Source organism: Ornithorhynchus anatinus, chromosome 2, assembly GCF_004115215.2.
Source record: "Ornithorhynchus anatinus isolate Pmale09 chromosome 2, mOrnAna1.pri.v4, whole genome shotgun sequence".
Taxonomy (NCBI): domain Eukaryota; kingdom Metazoa; phylum Chordata; class Mammalia; order Monotremata; family Ornithorhynchidae; genus Ornithorhynchus; species Ornithorhynchus anatinus.
The window spans coordinates 43,056,291-43,063,585 of record NC_041729.1 but is presented as its reverse complement, the minus strand read 5'-3'; positions in this window follow the sequence as shown (position 1 = coordinate 43,063,585).

Sequence of the window (7,295 nt, the reverse complement as noted above, 5' to 3'; positions counted from 1 at the left end):
AGGAAACTGAGGTCCAGAGAAGTAAAGTGACTTGCTCAAGGTCACTCACCAGTCAAATGGCAGATCTAGAATTAGACCCAGCTCTCCTGTCTCCCATGCCTGTGCTTATTCAACTAGGCTATGCTTATAGAGAAGCAGCATGGCTAAGTGGAAAGAGCCCGGGCTTAGGAGTCAGAGGTCATGGGTTCTAATCCCAGATCCGCCACCTGTCAGCTGTGTGACCTTGGGCAAGTCACTTAACTTCTCGGTGCCTCAGTTACCTCATCTGTAAAATGGGGATTAAGACTGTGAGCCCCACGTGGCACAACCTGATTACCCTGTATCTACCCCAGCACTTAGAACAGTGCTCAGCACATAGTAAGCACTTAAATACCAAAATTATTATTATTATTATTCTCTAGGACCAACTTTAAAGTGCATCTATCCATCAGGATTAGCATGAAGTGTGAACTTCTTTTGATAAGATCTTCCTTTTCTATATCATTTTCTACTGTCTACATCTATGTTAATGTAATCATCACCAGATCCAAGAACAGCTGGCTCATGCATAACCACAGCCCTATCCCAATCTCTCCCCAGGGAAAATAGCATGCAGCTCAGAAAATCATTGCACATACCAGCTTCAGATTTGAAATGAACCCAGGGCCTTGGCACCAGAGCAGGATTTAACTGTGGAAGGACAATGTCTAGAGAGAAATTGACTATAGAACCTCAAAGACATTCAAGTATTTGGTCAGTGATGATTATTCTGATTGTTCACCCACAGAAAACCCCAGTCTTGAAATTGTATTTTTCAGAAATATGTGTCAACCTCCCTTTGTCACATTCATCTTGAAGGAAAATCAAAAAGATGAAGAAATAAAAAGGGAAGGAAACAGAGTTGAAACCAGAAATCTCATGTGGGTCTTTGGGGAAGAGGTAAACCAGAATGAAGAATTCCTGACACCCTGGAAAAGGCTCTTTTAATCCTTTAATGTAAGGAGTTTGAAAGATCCACTGCAAAATCAAAATTTGCTAATTAGTTTCTTACTGAGACAGCTCTTGGTCTAATGAAATTGTCATGCCCCAGGGCCTACTGGATAGATTATGGGCCTGGGAATCAGAAAGACCTGGGTTCTAATCCTAGCTCTGTCACTTCATTCAATCAATTGTATTTATTGAGCCCTTCTGGAATGTAGAACGCTGTACTAAGCACTTGGAAAGTATAGTTCAGGAACAAATAGAGACAATCCCTGCCCACAACGGGCTCACAGTCTAGAAGGGGGGACACAGACATTAAAACAAGTAAAAAGGCATAAATAGCATCAATATAAATAAATAGAATTATAGATATAGATTAGAACCCATGACGTCTGACTCCCAAGCCCGGGCTCTTTCCACTAAGCCACGCTGCTTCTGGGGAGATACAGGAGGTTGGGAGATCAAAAAGATGCTGAAGCAGTAATTCAGTCGGGATATGATGAGTGATTGTACTACCTGGTAGTGGTTTGGATGTAGAGGAAAGGGCAGATCTTGGCAATGCTAGGAAGGTGAGGCTGGCGGGTTTTGGTGACTGATTGGATGTGTCAGGTGAATGAGAGAGCAGAGTCAAGGATGACACCAAGGTTGTGGGCTTGTGAGATGGGAAGGATGTGGATAGATAGCCATCCACAGTGATGGAAAAATCAGGGAGCCACTTGTCTGCTGTGTGACCTTGGGCAAAAGACTTCACTTCTCTGTGCCTTATTTCCCTCATCTGTAAAATGGAGATGAGACTGTGAGCCCTATGTGGGACAGGGACTATGTCCAACCCTATTATCTTGTCTACACCAGCCTTTAGAGCAGTGCCTGGCACATAGTAAGCACTTAACGAATACAACAATTATCATTATTATCTAATTTGTCTTTCTCATTTGAAGTAGATGATCTGGAATCAAAACTTTGGAAGGTCAAAAATTTTTTAGATTTTGCAACATCATATCAAGCAGAAGGATGAAGTTAACAAATTAATAAATCCCTAAAGTGAGCAGTGAGCAGGATACTAATTTGTAAACGTCGGGAGGGCTGGGCCCAGGAGAAAGGAGGATATGATCTCTTCAGTAGTGGTTCTGCTTGGTGAATTTGCATCCCTCTTTTGTAAACCACTCTTCCAGAATGAAACTTGAACTAGTGGCCAGACACACCCTTGTGGCTTTCTCCTTTACAATGTTTTTGGCAGATCCCAGATACAATGTAACCAATTAAATAGCAAAAAATAGTGATTTTCCTTATGAGATGTTGCGAGGCTTAATTAACTACATATATAGTTCTCTGGGTCTTCTGAATAAAACATGAAAAATCACATAAATGTTGAAGAAAAACATGAATTTTGCTAAGTCAAAGTCAAACTTCCCCCTTAACTTCATCAATAACGTATTTGAAATGGTTATTCATTAATTTGATTGGTGGGATTTGGTAGGAAGTCATCATCAATCAATAGCCTGACAAGTTGGCCAGGATTTATTAGTCTCTTAGCATGTATGTCCTTCTTACACAGGGCGTGGAGTCGACCCATGGAACTGAATAAAAATCAAAAACATTCTAGGGGAGTAAATACTTCAAAAGAGCAGGGAAAGCACAGGCCAATCAGCATCATGGCAGACACTAACCACCAAATCTAGAAATCCAAACTCAGGGAGATAAGCTGGCTCTAGGCCAATCTTGTACAAGGATTAAGCTCACTGTAGGCAGGGAATGGGTCTACCAACTCTGTATTGTACTCTTCCAAGTGCTTAATACAGTGCTCTGCACACAGTAAGCGCTCAATAAATACCTTTGATTGATTGACACTGTTGCTGCTGGCTCAACTGTGAACCTCTCTACAGGGAGCTGCTTGTTGGAAAAGGCCTAATTACACGCTTCGGCCTAATTACAATGCTGTGACTTCTCAGGTCCTTTTTTGAGGTCAGACATCTATTCAGTCAGTATTGATCGCATTTATTGAGCGCTTACTGTGCGCAGAGCATGGTACTGAGTGCTTGGGAGAGTACAATATAACAATATACAGACATGTTCCCTTCCCACAGTGAGTTTATAGTCTAGAGGGGGAGCCATGGCAATTGACCATCCTTAATTGGCTCTCTGAAATGCCACACTAGCTCACTCTGAGATTACCCCTATAGCTTGCTGCTTCACCCCGTGACTCTTCTCTTTGAAACTCCATACGGGGGCTCACTGTGGTATTTTTTAGGTGTTTTCCTCCATGACAAGACCTGGGGTAAGATGCAAGACACTGATCTAAGACTATTCTTGCCCTCATGAGGCTCACAATCTAAGATGTAGGAATAGCAGGTCTCTTATCCCTATTATGCAGGTAAGGAAACTGAGGCACAGGGCAGTTAAATGACTTGCCTAAGGTCACCTAGCAGTCAAGAGGCAGAGCTGGGCCTAGAACCCAAGTCTTCTGACTCCCAGTTCCATGTATTTTCCATATACAATGTTAAATCTGGATGTGTTGGCTAGTGAAGGAAATTCTGTTACAATTAATACAATTGCCTCTTAGATTTTAACATTTAGAAAAGAGTGAAAATAAGAAAGTACATTTTCTCCAGGAATCTTGTGCAGTTGCCACTATTATGAGAATAATGTGATAGTCTATGTCCATAACCTACCCTGAACAATGCACCATTAAACTATTATTCCAAGTACCAATGTTAATGTTTCCCAAATGCAAATTTGCATGGTACCCCCTGTGGCAACAAAATCTAGGAATATGTATCACCTCACCTATTCAAAATGCCATTAAATTAAATCTCCTGCTACTAATTGACAATACTGAGTCAGTCTGGGCAGATGGCACCACTTTCTATTTTCTCTCTGGAGCCCGATAAATCTGATGAATCTGATGATGCACCTAAAATCTCATGTGGAGTAAGTTTCCTGCCAGGGAGTATCCTAAAACTCACTTAATAATCAGGACCTAATTGTTCTGATTTTTTTTTCTCCACAGAGACACTAGCTAAAATGATCACAGAAAAATCCTTGGTAACCTTCAATCAACCAGCCATATTTTTTGAGTGCCTTCTGTGTGCAGAGCACTGTACTAAGTGCTTGGGAGAGTACAATGCAGTAGAGTTGGTAGGCATATTCTCTACTACAATATGTTCACAGTCTAGATGGGGAGACAGAAATATAGAGTTGAAGGAAATGGCTGACTATAAGAACAGGCACAAAGCCAGTCTCTGGTTCTTTAGAATGGCACTGCAGCCACCCTGGGTTTTGCCTGCATTCGCTTCTGATTCCCTCGTGTTTCCTCTTCTCCCCATGGGAACCACTTCTTCTTCCCCCCCCAACCCTTCTTCCCCCACTTCTTCACCCCAAGAGACCCACTTGCCTCCCCATGTAACAAGCTAAACACCCCTCTATTAAGGCAAGCCAAGCCGTATGTCCGGCATCAATAGATATCAAAGCTGCCTTGTTTGTTGAGCTTTTAGACCTTAAATTGGACAGAGCTCAAGTGGGTGAGTGCAGTTAGAAGAAATGAGCAAGCGAAAATACAGTTGCTCGCTCCTACCAGATCTATGTTTATTATAATTATGAGATATGGGCTTAAATGGAAGAGAAAATGTAATGAATCTGCAATAAAAATAACAAATAGGTTGATTGAAAAATAAATGAAAAACGAAGATTATCAGATTCTGGCATGGATTAGCCTCAGCAGGTGGTGTCCCTTTGTCAGCAGATATACTTTTCTCCAGCCCTAAGGTCTGGTTTCTTTCTGCTAATGGGCTTCCTGCTCGTAAACTCCCTAGAATCTTCAGTTACAAAAACCTAAATATAGTAAAGAATAGTAAAATGGGAAACTGCGTGGCTTAGTGGAAAGAGCATGGGCAGGGGCTCAGAGGACCTGGAGTTTTGCCACTTGCCTCCCGAGTGACCTTGGGCAAGTTATTTAAATTCCCTGTGTCTCAGTTTCCTCATCTATAAAATAGGGATTGAATCCTTCTCCCTCCAGCTTAGACTTTAAGCTTCATGTGTTAAAGGGACTATGTCGGACCTGATTATCTTACATGTACCCCAGCATATGGCACATAGTAAATGCTTAAGAAATGCCACAATTACTGTTACTAAAACGCAATACTAAAGGGTCAGCTCCTTGTGGTCAGAGAATCTGTCTGTTGCTTCTACTGTTCCTCCCAAGAGATATTGTACTCAGCTAGTGCTCAATAAACACCATTACCACTATTACTTCTGAGGTTTGCTCCTCTCTTTTAGGCCAAGATTTGGGTCCTTGCTGGAAAATTTTAAATCTCTTCTTTGAAGGGAGTTTATATTGTGGTCAGTTTTCATTTTATTCTCAGACTTTCAGTTCTTCCAAGCACTTAACCCTTTTGGATAGCATGCAGTGGTCCAGGACATTTCTAAAAGACAGAACTCACTGTACCACTGAATTTGTTCCCAAGTAGATTGTTGTGATACAGTTGTCTAGTGTTAACACTGACTGTCACTTGTGTCTGACCTAATTAATTTGTATCCACCCCAGCGCTTAGAAAAGTGTTGGACATATAGGGCTTAGCAAATACCATAAAACAGTGATTTCATGGGGAGAAGCAACCTTGAGTAATCAGAACTCAGGGTGTTATCAGAAGTTTCCTTCTGTATTTCATGAAGCATGAACTAAGTCTCTGGTGACCGAAATGCCAATGAAGAGACCACTCAGCTAAAAGTATAGTTTGAATTGGGATTTAGAGAGCTCACCTCTCGTACATACCAGGGTTAAGGGCTTACAGTTTTCAATTGATTGTCACTATAACTGCTTTCTGAGTATTTATTGTTTTTCCTCAGTCCAGAATGATGGTGAGGAAACTGGAGAAAGAAATGAACTGTCTGGTCTGCTGGAAATGGCAAGGGTTCTGTCAGAAAGAATAACTGTAACTTGTGCTTTTGTATTCAGATGTTGCTCCAGAAACAAGAACCTTGGGCAAGTTCCCTAACTGCTCTGGGCCTCAGTTCCCTCATTTGCAAAATGGAGATTAAATACCTGTTCTCCCTCCTATTTAGACTGTGAGCATCATGTAGGACAAGAATGAGTCTGCCCTGATTGTCTTAGTGCAATGCTTGACACAGTAAGCACTTAACGGTGCCTAGTACAGTTCTCGACTCAGAAAGCACTTAACAAATACCACAATTATATTATTAATACTTACCTACTTACTGTTCCTCCATCTCCTTTGTCTTGCCATTGATCCCTTGCTCATGCCTTCCCTTCTGCCTCGAATTCCTTTCCCCTTCTTATCTGACAGACTACCACTTTCTCCATCTTCAAAGCCCTACTAAAATAAAATCACATCTCCTCCAGAGGGCTTCTGCGACTACTCTCATTTCCTCACCCTATTCTTCCTCCCTACTGCATTCCCTATAGGGCCTAAGTACTTGGATAAACATTCTACCCTAACCCCCAGAGCCCATATGATTATATCCTTACCCTCCTTGCTTTCCCTAACTGTAACATTTTATTGTCTGTCTGCCTCACCAGATAGTATGATCCTTGTGGGCAGGAAGGATGTCTATCAACTCTATTGTTCTCTCTCAAGTGCTTATTACAATGCTTTTAACTTGCTGTGCTGGAAATCTCACCCAGTACATTAGAAGTATTTTCTGACCCCAGTTTCCAGGTCTATCACTGCATTCTCAAGTGTGATGATATAGAGGAGAAAGAGCAAGCTTGGACCTATCCCCAGCCCTACACTACTCTGATGGAAATGCAAAAAGGGTCAGAAAGGTCATCTTCAACTCTGACTAGACTCTACCAACTTCTAGGAAAATGTTTCTGCCCAGAGAAGAACATTAATATCCTAAGGCTACTCTATTTTTTTTATAATATACTTGCTTCCTGGGCTACTGTGAGACAGTTGAGCACAGAGGCAGAAGCTCTTTAAAAATTGACTTATCTGCACAAAACTAAACTAATATCGATAATACAAAGGCAACCAATATTACTCAAGATCCAGAGTAGGAAAGATGATAGTGAGGTACAGGGTAGGGGAATAACTGTCAAAAAATAATTGTGGTATCTGTTAAACCCATACTCTGTGCCAAGTACTAGACCAAGTGCCGGGATAGTTGCAGTATATTCGGATCAGACAGTCCCTGTTCCACATGGAGTTCACAGTCTAAGGGAGGACAGGTGTTCTATCCTCACTTTACAGATGAAGAAACTGAGGGACAGAGAAGTTAAGTGACTTGTCCAAAGTCACACAGGAGGCAAATGTTGGAGTAAGGAATCGTACCCAGGTCCCCTGTCTTCCAGGCCTGTATTCGGTCATTAGGACATGCTG